The sequence below is a fragment of the Leptidea sinapis genome, chromosome 41 (genome assembly GCF_905404315.1).
Source record: "Leptidea sinapis chromosome 41, ilLepSina1.1, whole genome shotgun sequence".
Taxonomy (NCBI): domain Eukaryota; kingdom Metazoa; phylum Arthropoda; class Insecta; order Lepidoptera; family Pieridae; genus Leptidea; species Leptidea sinapis.
In genome coordinates, this window is record NC_066305.1 from 4,909,561 (window position 1) to 4,923,032 (window position 13,472).

Consider the following 13,472-nt stretch of genomic DNA (forward strand, 5'->3'; position numbering starts at 1 on the left):
TCACACAAACCGGTATACTATATGCCGCTAGTCTGGAGAACTCATAAGTTTTTCCTGCACCAAAAGTCAGTCAACGCGGCTGATGAAAGTATTTTCTTTGATTTACGCGAGTGACGTCACAAAAGTTTTTTGACCTAGTTATACAACGTGTCGCATACAATATTTTTATCTACGACTAGATAATTGTAAATAAAACAAAAATTAAACAAACAAATATCACAAACTTTTCGAGTTGCCGCTTAAGGTGAAGAGTAAGCAGAAAACACGCAAAGATGGTGTTTTTAGACAAGTTGTTTAGTGAAAGTATAGCAATTCGAGTAGTGAGCACTACTTAATCCTGTTACACATATCCTTAAGTCTTATTTGTAGGTTGCTTATGCTTGCTGTTGGTTATAGTTAACACTGCCGAACCTTTTTGAACTACCACTTTTCTTTGAAGTTAAACAAGTTTTTTGGCATGGCGTGACGCATTTTTTGTTACTTTTCTCAGAAAAGTTATTCTGATAGCTTGTACTTTTTTGTGTGGGTTCATTTATTCAGATTAGTAGTGAATAACGAGGATTCTAAGCATATAAACTGTTTTCCACCCAAGAATTTTGAAAATATTTGCTTTATTACATAGATGGCGGGCCGGCAGCCGTGAACTCATATCGCTCAACGTCGCTGGCACTTAGTGTCGCCTTTAATGGGAGGTAAATGTATTGTATAAATTCTTATCTATAGAAGGTTTAATTTTTTCTTCAAGGATTGGCAAAGGTACACCCATACAGCCAACGCGGGAAAATTTAAAGGTACAACATATATCTAGCAGACTTACAAAGTATATATTGATCAATTATATTAACCAGTTGTTTTCTTTAGTGGACGTTAAAATGTTTAGTCTAATAATTTAAACATGAAAATATGTATTATTTATGTAAAACAAATATTATGTAATGCGTATTACTTAATGTTTCTATGGACCTACCATACCTAGCCTAGATTTAGTTGTCTGTGGCACCAAAACAACGTTGCTTTTTCACGGCATTATACGTAGGTCACACTAAAAGTTTTGAGTAACTTAAAAAAAAAAAAAATATGTTAACGCTTTTCAAAATACTTTCCTTTACATTTTAAACATTTTTTCATGCGATCGAACCATTTTTTAAAATAGGAGGACCAAAGATCTGAAGGCATGTTTTTACGTGCTGATTGAACTAGCGTTCACTGCCTCTTCGGCATTGGTAAAAGTGAAACCTCTGTTGAAATCTTTTATTTTGGGGAAAATACAGAAATCACAGGGTGCTAGGTTGGGTTTTTTTGCAGGATGGGTGACGAGTTGTACTTTTTCGGAAGCTAAAAATGACTTAGTTTTGTTGGCCGTGTGTGATGAAACATTGTCATGATGTAGGAGAACGCGGCTTTTTGGTCGTCTTCCGCGAACTTTTTTTAACACCCTGGGTAAACAAATGGTAGAATACCACTCGGTATTAACACTATTTTGATCTTCATAGTGTAAGGCACTTTTGTTGGCCTGTTCTCATTTTCACCCATTCACAAGATCGCTGCTTTTTTACGGGTTCAAAACAATAATTCCACGTTTCGTCTCCTGTGGCAATGTCATAAACAGCATTAGAATGTCCGTGGTCATACTTTATTAGCATCTGTGAGCAACATTCCACGCGCGCCCGCTTCTGCTCCGCTGTCAGTTCATGAGTAGTAAAAGTTACATTTTTATTATTAGTTATTATTATCAGTGATCACTATCTGGGCTCCTGTCACCCGCAGTCCAGCAGAAAACGTTCTCTGAGAATGTTACGAATTGTTGGGTTAGTTAAGACAATAATAAAAATGTAACTTTTACGCAAGAACTTACTTAAAAGCGGCTGAAATAGTTTTCACCACAATATTACGTACAATAAGTCATGATAAGCTAAGTCTTGCATTCCGCTAGTGTCCATTGTTGGAATCTCCGAAGATCATTTATGAGCAAAGTTAAAGTCAATATAATTGCAACATTCAAACACAGCCAGGATGCGATTCTTGTACTATTATTACTTATTCATAAATTCATTCAGAACTAATAACAGAGGCTCGCCAACAAACTACACCGCGGAGTACTCTCGCTCAATTATTCATAATTGTTATTTAACATTTTACGATAAAATTGAAAACATTGTCCAGTTCGAACGTAATAATACAGCTCCGGTGCATACCTTACAGTCTCAGTAGACTTACTTACTGTATGGAAAATTCTCGTGACCGCTTGTTGATTAGCTTGGTTGTACATAGTGTTAACCGACTTAAAAAACGAATACATTTCATCCTATGTATTTTTGTATGTTTGTTAACTAAGAACTTCGCGTTCCTTTCGCAACCTGGGCGTTTGAATTAAATAAACAATCGGATGATGGAATCTAAGATTAATTGAGAGAATTTGTATGAAAAGACTACGAATTACTTTGTTTGAAAATTGGTTTGGAGTCAATGTTTTTTTTTCTCAACAGTTTTCATTATTTATTGCTTATAGAGGTGTTCGCCATGCTTCTCTATCATATTAGAAATATTACGAAAGCGTAGGGATCGTGTACTCTTTTTACTTCTTCTGGATTTCCTTTTGATAACAGATATAGTTTCAGCATTCCTAGAACTGAAGACTAAAGTATAGAGCAAAATGACGGAAATTAATTTGGTGATATATCTACTTATGAGCAATATTCATACATTATTCTTTACCAGTGGGAGGCTCCTTTACACAGAATGCCGGTTAGATTATGGGTACCACAACGGTGCCTTTTTCTCTCGTGAAGCAGTAATGTGTAAGCATTGTTATTCTCCGGTGAAGGGCGCCGTAGCTAGTGAAATTACTGGGCAAATGCGACTCAACATTTAGCGGCACTGCATTGTAATGGGCGGGGCGTATCAATTATGCTGAGAGATACTCGTAAAACTTGACTGCAGCAAAATCTACTACCCAGCAAAATCGTAAATAAATATCGAGTCCAGGTGAAGGTCCTTCTTTGTGCACATCTTACGATTCCTGAAGCACTTCCTAGAGATACTTACTGGTGGGAGGCCAAGTTGACGGCATGCGTGGTTGCAGAAGAACCCTTAAGGCCAACAGGAAGTGTGGCGTTCTTCGTCAGTGCAGTTTTCAAGGAACTTTCTTCCACGTTACTGTAAAGCCGTGGAATAAGATTCCTTGTGCGGTGTTCCCGGGACAATACGATATGGATACCTTCAAAAAAAGCTCGTACACCTTCCCCGGTGACCTGGACGCTCCTTTTTCCTCCTTTTCCATAAAAAACCGCCTTGTCGTTCGGCGTCCACGGGTGGATGCCATGTTGACACCATTAACATCACGCAGTCCACTCGCGATTCGTGAGTTCGCAACGCATACTTAAACAAAAAGAAGTATGTCTGTCATGTCGTGATATTTGTAAAGATGCGTATTATTAATGTAAATGTGTTTATCTTGCTCGATTGCAGTGGATTTATTAAATAAATGCTTACTTAATTATTTTTATTCTGACACGTTCACACACATTATTTTTTATTTAGTCCAGTTTTTTCGCAGTTTTATAATGATTCTTGCGTTGCAATTATCTTGCCAAATTATGCGATGCTTGGATGCCTGTCGCGATCATTCAGGTTCTTTAGAACTCTGAAAGACTGTATATCATGCGTTAACTTGATGCACTGTGGTTCATCAGTATGCTTCTAGTTTTACACGCATAGTAGTTCAGCGTTTCAAAGCGGAGCCGGAGCGCTAGGCAACCAATTAGCATAACATGTACATCGGGGAGGTATGCTGAAATCAAAAGTGGTTTTCAGTTGTTTTGCCGGTTTTTAACTGTGAGAGAATGTGCCCATCTCGTTGTTTACTCTCTGTTATGCAAATCATCTGTTGCTGTGTCGGCTTTCAACTAACTGGCTTTTAACATCAATATTGATTTGAAATTAAATAAAGGTAGCCTTACGGTATGATTTAGATCTTTAGAAGTGACGAAATAAGCAAGACTTTCACCTAATGCTAAGTGATTGTTCGACAACTTGGTACTGCGATTGCGCTCGTCACGTTGAAACATAAGATGTGAACACTCAATAGCTTAGTAATTTAGTAACTATTGCGGTAATAGTGCACACTAGTGCTTGGTGGCGGAAAAAGGCTGCAATCTAGCAGTCATCCTTTTTTTATATATATAAGAGGGTGCAAACAGACAAGAGCCTCACGGGATGGGGAGTGGCTAAGCAATCGCCCATGGAAATCTGCAACATCGGGTGTGAAGAGATGCGTTGCCGGCCTTTTAAGGAGGAAGTATGCTCATTTCTTGAACATTTCTCCCTAAGTCGTATCGGTTTGAGAAAATAGCAGCTGGTTATTGATTCTACAAAGTGCCTGTATGAGGCAAGAAATTTCTTGCAAAACGCGCGGTTGTGGAATGTCAGACCTCAACGTGATGCGGGAATAGGTGGTCGGGATCAAAAGCTTTTCAGATTCAAAAAGTTCCCATAGAGTTACATTGAAAATAAGTTTTGTTTTCTAGAACGTGCCAACAATGGCCATTTTGAAGAAATTGGTTTGTTTACATTGTGAGTCACGTGCTTTTTTTCCAGCTAATGGAAGGTTTAAGGATAAATTAATTTGAATATAGGCTATATAAGGCTAAATAATTTCTGAAGTCATATTTCTTTTGGCGCGTCAGGGATTAATTATTACAGCGAAATTGACGATGCGCGCGCACACTGTCACGCAAATCGACACCCTGACGTTAAGTGGTCAACTAAACCATTTGTATACTTCAGCTACCAAGCCTCTTGTAACTCATATGACTACTGAACCTGAACCAATAGACAGTAAATTTCAATATACAGTTTCAATTTATGAACAAGATTTAAAAAAAAATCTCTAATTTTATAAAAGTAATTTAATGATATTTATTTAATTACCCGTTATGTAACAAAATTATGCGGTATAATAAAAGAAAACTGTACCTAGCCACTGGTAAGGATGTTGCGATGAAGTACATTTTTAATTATTAACAGAATGCTCAATTTTTTTTAAATATAAGTATATTACAAATAAGAATGGAATAGTTTAAATGAATGCAGTTGTATTGTACGATGTTGCACTGATATGTATGTGATAGGATCAAGGCGTTTGAACTTGATACAAAGTTGCATCGCGAGAAGTAATAGGGTCACTAACGCTACATAAAGTCGCGTCCACCAACATATTATCTGAATCCGAGAATTACTTGTCATAACATCAACGCAGAACCTATTCCATTGGGCTTTAAACTTGATTTTTAACACGCTTTTTATTAGCTTCGCCTGTATGTATGTGTGTTTGTATCCGACTCGTTTGGGTACGATTTTGACCCACTTTATACGGCCAGATTTCGTTCAATCTTCGTAAATTTATTGAGGACCGATGACAATACATTAATTTGATAAAATTATTCCATTTTTCGTTTTGCAAAATTAGATTTTTGTTAATTTATGTAATTTTCATCTAAAGTCTATATCGCAGGAATTGATGTTAATTTTAAATTTCAAATCAAAATTTCTATATTTTAGTTCGGTTTTCTATATAAAGCGCGTTTTTTAGTTTTTTTAACTAATATTTTTTTACTCAAACTACTATCCCTAGAGCACGAGTCTGCAAATTTATGAATAATTGGAAATATCCTGTCAAATACTGTTAATTATTAAAAGCGTAGGTAAATTATATGAATATAAACAGTTAATTCGTATGGATGCACACACAATTATATGGGGAACAGAAACATAACGTGTTTTGTAATATTTAAAGTGTTAAACACCCGAAATAACCGTTGGTTCTGATAAAATGTTGATTAAAACGCTATCAGCAACTAGCAAACTAGGTACCTTGATGGATGGTAGGTAAGGCAGCCTTTACATTTTTATACATAGAGATATATTTATTCACCATAGGGTGTGACATTAATATAATGCATCAGTTCGTAAAGGAACTTTGACTTGGGGAGAAGATTTATGAACCATAGGTCACTCGAAGGGCTGGCTCAGTGGAAGAGAGGTCGCGTTCGTTCATAAATTTTGGTTACAAATGTAATTAATTCCAGAAGTGAGAAGAGAAGTGATATACTTTAAAAATAACAAATCTCTGTAAACCATATAGTAACAAAATTTCCTAGCCTACTTAACATAATACTATACAATTTCAGTGGCTTGCAGAGAACCATTAAAAAACCATGCATTATTATCTTCTATATATTCTGCTATACTATAGAAAGCCTTCTTTGTCAAAGAAGCTTTCATATATTTCTTAAATGTGTGCTCAGTGAGTCCTAGTATACTATCATAGTCTTATTTCTAGCATTAATCACAGCAGAAGTGCACATAATCATTTTTTCATCAGGATCTACTTGTGATAGACTTTTTCTACATGTTATTTACAATGACACTGTACTTTACCCAGTGGGAGGCTCCTTTGCACAGGATACCGGCTAGATTATGGGTACCACAATGACGCCTATTTCTGCCGTGAAGCAGTAATCTGTAAACATTACTGTGTTTAGGTCTGAAGGGCGCCGTAGCTAGTGAAATTACTGGGCAAATGAGACTTAACATCTTATGCGTCGAGGTGACGAGCGAGATTGTAGTGCCGCTCAGAATTTTTGGGTTTTTCATGAATCCTGAGCGGTACTGCATTGTAATGGCGTATCAATTACCATCAGCTAAACATCCTGCTCACCTCGTCCCTTATTTTTATAAAAAACGACCTCAACCACCTGTACCACAGTGCGGTTTTCAAAGAACTTTCTTCCACGCACAACAAAGCTGTAGACTGAGCTTCCTTGTGCCATGTTTCCGGGACGATACGACATGGGTACCTTTAAAAAAAAGCGCGTACACCTTCCTTAAAGGCCGGCAACGCTCCTGTGATTTCACTGGTGTTGCAAGAGAATGTGTGCTGCGGTGATCACCAGCTAACCCGTACGCTCGTTTGTCCTCCTTTTCTACAATAAAAACCTCTGTAAGAAACACGTAGGGACTTATCGGGACGCGGCCTAAGATTACATTGCTCTACATAAATCAACATATTAAGATAATAGATTTACATTTAAAATAGACAGAAATGGTGAGGCCTGCTTCTAGTCGGATTTGGCTTGGCTGGATTAGTTTAGAAATTAGATGCGCTGGCAATCCGCACAATAGTGTGATGGCAGTTAAGATTTCAGATGGTCTACAATTTAGGTCGGATTTGGTTTTCTTCTGGACTGAGTTGGGTTGATAGGAGTAAGTCAGCCAACGCTGAGCCGTATAGTATCAGCAATAGCAGTCATTACTTTTCATTCATTCATTCATCACAATTATTTGTGCTAATATACCTTTAGAGCGCTTTCGCACGACGTCCGATCCGTATCCGTGAAAACACGGTCCGAAGTAGTCGTAGAACTACTTCTAACGGCTGACGGAAAGAAATCGGATCTCGGAAGCCGAAAGTAGTGCGTAAACAACCATAGAATTAGTTGTGTGACTACTCCGGACCGTGTTTTGACGGGTGCAGTTCGGATTCGGATCGGACTTACTGCAAAAGCGATCTTACGGGGATATGGTTTTGCTTAATTATAATAAATATATCTAATAGCTAATAAGTTGGTAAGTACATTACAATAAAATCGTATGCATCTACATGTATGGATCTCTACATTAAAAATTCAAAGTAAAAGACAAATAAACTTTATTCAATTAGGCTAACAAACTAAGACTTTTGAATCATCACTATACATAGTTCTTTTAAATATCTGAATTTAACATATGTTCGGAAAAAGTAGATTTTTTCTAACAACTAATTTATACATGTTGTCCTTATGTATCCGAGGGTAATATTTGTTTTTTTGTACTTGCTTATCGCGGAAACGGCTAACCCTCTATTTTACCGATTTATTTTGGGCTAGATCCTGCTTTTACGCAGAATATGTTTTCATTCTGAGTGTTTTTCATATATAAACGTTTATTGAAATAATACGGCGATATCGGAGCAGGCAAAGTCGCCGCAATCGCTCGTACATAATAATATATGTATAGTTCAATAATGGCATAATACAGTGTTCCTCAAACATTGTTCTGCCATTACCCTTAAATTTTCATACTGCCCTTTCATGACCCACTTAATACTTTTAAATCCAAGCTGGTTCCATTAGGTAAAATAATACCCTATTTTTTAATACTGTATACTTTTATATCGCCTATTTATTCACAAAATTTCAGTATGGAGCTGCTGCTGATATTTTTACTAAAGAATCCAAGTTCGCGGAAAATGACGAGTTTTATGATATGGTCAATTTTTAAACAAGGCAAGAATGATGCGACCCGGTATGTTATTTTATTGGCCCGGTACCGGGCCGCGACCGGGTAATTTGGAAACGCTGGCATAATATATTAGAAGCATGCCATCATTTAACTAAATAAATATTGGTTATGAACGATAAATTGGAAATAAAATCCTTCAGCCTCAACTTGTATGGATATATTACAAAACCTATATTATAGGAATAATTTGTGCTAATAATGGCTTTGTTTTTATATCAGTTTTGGTTGGTGTCGAATATGGATTTCCTTGTCGAGACCTTGAATACAATTACGCGTAGTTTGTTTAAGTTAATTTGTATTGGTATTCCATCGTGTTCTTTTATAAAACAAAGTAATTAATCAAACGAATTTTCTATAAAAATACTAGAATTTGAAATACATACCACTGGAGAATGGATGAGTTTTTATCAGCATGCCTCGAAAACCCGGTAATTAACTCCAATTGGAAATGTTTACTTATAAGAAAGGAGAAAGAGGAAGATCCCCTTAGATCTGCCGTGTATTGGACAATTTAATGATAAGGAATGCTGCACATGCTGGGTCTGAACCACGTCCAAACTGTTATTATAGTTATATTTTTTTTTATTGACATACCCAAGTGAAACTTTATAAGGGTATAATAAATATCTTTGAATCTTCGATACCTGCTGCATTATACTGTCAACAATTAATGTGTATGTTTGTTTCTGAGTCATGGATGTGTATTAACATCACATGTATTTATGCATGTTTAAATAAGTACAGGCTGTGCCTAGTTTGAGGCAAGATAATTAGTGTAAAAGTGTGTCAATATTATATTATTATGAATGATGAACACAGCTTGTGTGTAGACCTTTAAATTTAACACCACAAAAATATCGTTTAGATGTAAAATATACTACACACCTATTATGTAATTACATAAGAACAATTTACTCAAGCCAAAGTTTGCCGACAAGCAAATATCGAATACCTTGTATTATGGGAACGAGAACCGGTTCTGAATCGTTGACGATGCGGTAAAATGTTATTTGAAAACTTGAAATACATGCCTTTAGTACTCCTGGACAAATTACAAAGCGTGTTCCTTCCTGAAAGGCTGGCTAAGTTTTGGTATTACATGAGAATGGCGACGATGATAAACTACACCTACTTAGATATAAATGTATACGTCTAGATAGAGTTACTTGGCGTTAGACAACCGATAAAAACCGGCCAGGAATATTAGTTAGTCTGCGTGATAAGTTACCAGGTTTCCAGTCGTGAAGTAATAATGTGTGCTATTTTGTTTTGGTTTGAAGAACGACGGGGCCATAAATTTATTACTGGAATTATTACTAATTGGAATTACTGGACTAATGAGAATTAACATCTTGTGTCTCAAAGTGACGAGCGCAATAATTGTGATGCCGATCAGAATTTTGAGTTTGTGGAGCGACACTGCGTTGTGATTGTCAGAGCGTATCACTAACCTTAAGGTGTACATCATGCTCGTCTTTACACCTTTTCTCATAAAAACTCTCTTGCAACAATTTTTGTTTTAGTCGTATTACCAGTGGAAGGTTCCTTTGCCTTTAGGATGCCGGCTAGATTATGGTGACCACAACGGCACCGTTTTTGCCGTGAAGCAGTAATGTGTAAGCATTTATGTGTTTTCGGTCTGAAGGGCGCCGCAGCTAGTAAAATTACTGGGACTAAATTTATTATGTCTCAAGGTGACGAGCGCAATTGTAGGGTTGCTGAATTTTTGGGTTTTTCCTGAGTTTAGTGTTTTAGTGAATCCTGAACGTATCAATTACCACCAGCTGAACGTCTTGCTCGTCTGGTCCCTTATTTTCATAAAAAAACCTCCTGCATTATAATGTCAACATGACTTCATGGCGTATTTGTGAACTTCATTCCTAGTCAAAGTATAACATTCGCCTGCTGGCCACATTACATGTGAAGAAATCTCACACTTTACGAATTTTCCCAATTAATTACGCTTGTTCTCTTATAATTCTTTTTCTTTTAATATTTATACTTACAAAAATTATCTTGCCCCAAACTTGGCATAGTCTGTACTTACTTAAACATGCATAAATACATATTAATATAATACACAACCATGACTCGAAAACAAACATTCATATTTATCATGAAAATGCTTGCTTGCGGGAGTCGTACCCGGGACGTCTAGCTCAGTAGGCAGGGTCACTAACCACTGGGTATATAGCCTATATGGGTCGTCATGCAGCACCTTACAATCCCTTACGATCATAAAAATTATTTCTCTGTGGCGCATTACAAGCGTAGTCTCTTTTGTCGGCCTACTGAGTATGAGCGATAACAGTATTTGTTTTCCTTGTTACATAGCTTTTATAAGCGCAATATTAATTTAAATTTAATATATAAATTTGGATAAGTAGCGCAGTACCTTAATAGCCTTAGCCTATGAAATAAAATCTATTTTATGATTGATGTTAATTTAAGTTTGCTTGGGATGTATATCTTTTTTAGTATAGTACAGTATATTATAATTGTTATAGAAATTAAAACGTGAACTGACTATGTATTCCACTATAAGTTTGCATGCCTTATGGGTTAGGATAAGAGCACCTGTTAATTATAAGCAAAAAACATCTTATTATTACGATAAGAATACGAAAGATGATTGGATTTGATTTAATTAATAAAACTTAAATAAAGCGGCACTGATTATATTTTGTTTATGTGGATTTAAAATAGCTGGCATTACTTCTCGTTAATGCTTATTAACTTTAGAATGCGTAATTGATAAGCTTGACATTAAAAAGGGGAACTCATTAACTTTAATAGATAAATTATTTTACAATTTGACTTTGAAGCATGATAGCACATGGAGGGCTTTTTTTTGCTAAGTTCGTATATGTAAGTTTTACTTGATTACAGGCAGAGATATACATATATTATGTTATATATTATTGGGATTAATATAAGTGAAATAAATTAATATATTTTTGAAGTTATACTTCTTTAGGCGCGTTATGAAAAAAATATGAGAGTGAAATTTTAAGATGCGCGCGCATCACTGTAACACAACAGTAACAGGTATAAGTTGGCTCCTAAAATTTTCTTACGTTTGCGTCATTCGTAATTTTTTTTTTTTGGTTTCTTCGTCCATTATTAGGACAGGGTAAGGGTTCAAGCCCATATTCATTATTTAATAATTAATTGTCAAAGCCATCTTTGCAAGATTTTTACACAATTGTTCTTTCTAAAAACGTAGAATAGCACGAGGTATAAATCATTTTAATGATTTTTGCTTCGTTAGGCCAAACACGTATATAGTATAGTAAGTAAACAGAAACTTGTGCTAGAATTTGGCAGTCAATATCTCCTGAAGATGCCTCGTGTAGAGGCGTAACACGTGTCGAATCGATTTAACACAAATCTTAGCGGATTTACAATCAAGAAAGCTCACAACATTTGGGGGAGGAAATTGCCGAAAATGATACCCTGGTTTTTTTTTAAACTCACGATTTTAGTCCAAGCTGCAATTGTCTTAGGCATGTTGTTTTAGAATTATTAAATCTTCAAACATTTCCTCTTAACTCCGCTATCCCGAGAAATCGCCAAAATATCGCATAATTGAAACCATTTCTTGACGGTTAATATGAAGCTTTTATTTTTACAAAAAATAAATATATTAACTACACAATATGACACGAAAATTCATTTTTTCTTTTCATATCTATTTTTTATAGACAGTGTGAAAAAAACACCCTAAACTACCTCTAACTTTTACAGTTAGAGTCATGTTAATCAATCAATCTAGATAAAAATTGTACGACAATTTATTAATTGTACACGATCTACTATTTAATATAACATAGTCTTATTAGTTTTGTAAAGAAAATTGCATTATGTTTGTAATAAATTAAACTTCTGAATTATACCAAGTATAATACCAGTGGGAGGCTCCTTTGCACAGGATGCCGGATAGATTATGAGTACTACAACGGCGCCTATTTCTGCCGTGAAGCAGTAATGTGTAAGCATTACTGCGTTTCGGTCTGAAGAGCGTCGCAGCTAGTGAAATTACTGGGCAAATGCGACTAAACATCTTAGCGGCACTGCATTGTAATGGGCGGGGCGTATCAATTACTATCAGCTAAACGTCCTGCTCGTCTTATCCCTTATTGTTATAAAAACATCATTGTATGTTGCATCATGCGCAGTTGTAGTGCCGCTCAGAAGTTTTGGGGTTTTTGAAGAAGCCTGAGCGGTACTGCATTGTAATGGGTAGGGCGTATCAATTACCGTCAGCTGCTCGTCTCGTCCCTTATTTTCATAAAAAAACATTAAGACTATGGCGATCTTGTGCGAGAGAGGTAACAGAGCTCCGTTCGATTCCTCAAGGCCCCAGACTTAAGCGTAATGTTCGTGTCCCCGCGGGCAGTCGCTGTATCTTTCTAGATTGCTCGTGTGACATCAACGGATGTTGCCGAACTGAGAACAGGAAGGAATTCCTTTGCATTCAGTCCGCGCGTCTCGTGCCCTTCACCTTACAATGAACGAGAGGCCTCCGAACCCTCATTAGCATACTGTTATGGAGGCCTCCCGGTCGGGCGATGCGCTTGTTGCGAATCGATGATCGATGTGGTATCCGGGAGGGAATGTGAATCAGGAGGACAAGTCCATGAGGATGCGAGCTGCTACCGGTATTATCTGGATAGAATAAGTTATCTTGGTACAATACACGACGGATATATTACCAGTGTGGGGTAAGTGGCTCTTTGTTAATTTCAAACCGGCCGTGGCTATTGAAATTACTGGGCTATAAGAATTTGACATTAAAAGTCATCAATTATCGAGACAAAAACCCTCGCCCAATACATATATATATATATATATATATATATATATATATATCAATATACAAACCCTTTTATTTTGTTGAAATGTATACATTCATGATATAATGTATAATTCGGACATGGCAATATTTACCACTATTTAGTTCCTCAACCCGCGTTGGTCACTTCCAGCCACCGGGTTTATTCCTACAGTGATCTGTGTAATTAGCTCAGTTATGTCGGTCACTGGATATTCCATTTCGGTTCTGAATAGAGTAGAATGTTCCGTTTCGGTCGGAATGATAAAGTGTATTACGTCCCTAATTTTAGGCAGGA

At 36.4% G+C, this 13,472-nt stretch overlaps 1 protein-coding gene across 2 annotated transcripts in view; it reads left to right on the top strand.

The window, feature by feature from the left end:
- The window catches only part of LOC126976601 (tRNA dimethylallyltransferase), a 247,704-nt gene that overhangs the window by 53,613 nt on the left and 180,619 nt on the right, over positions 1 to 13,472 (top strand). The window lies entirely within an intron of this gene.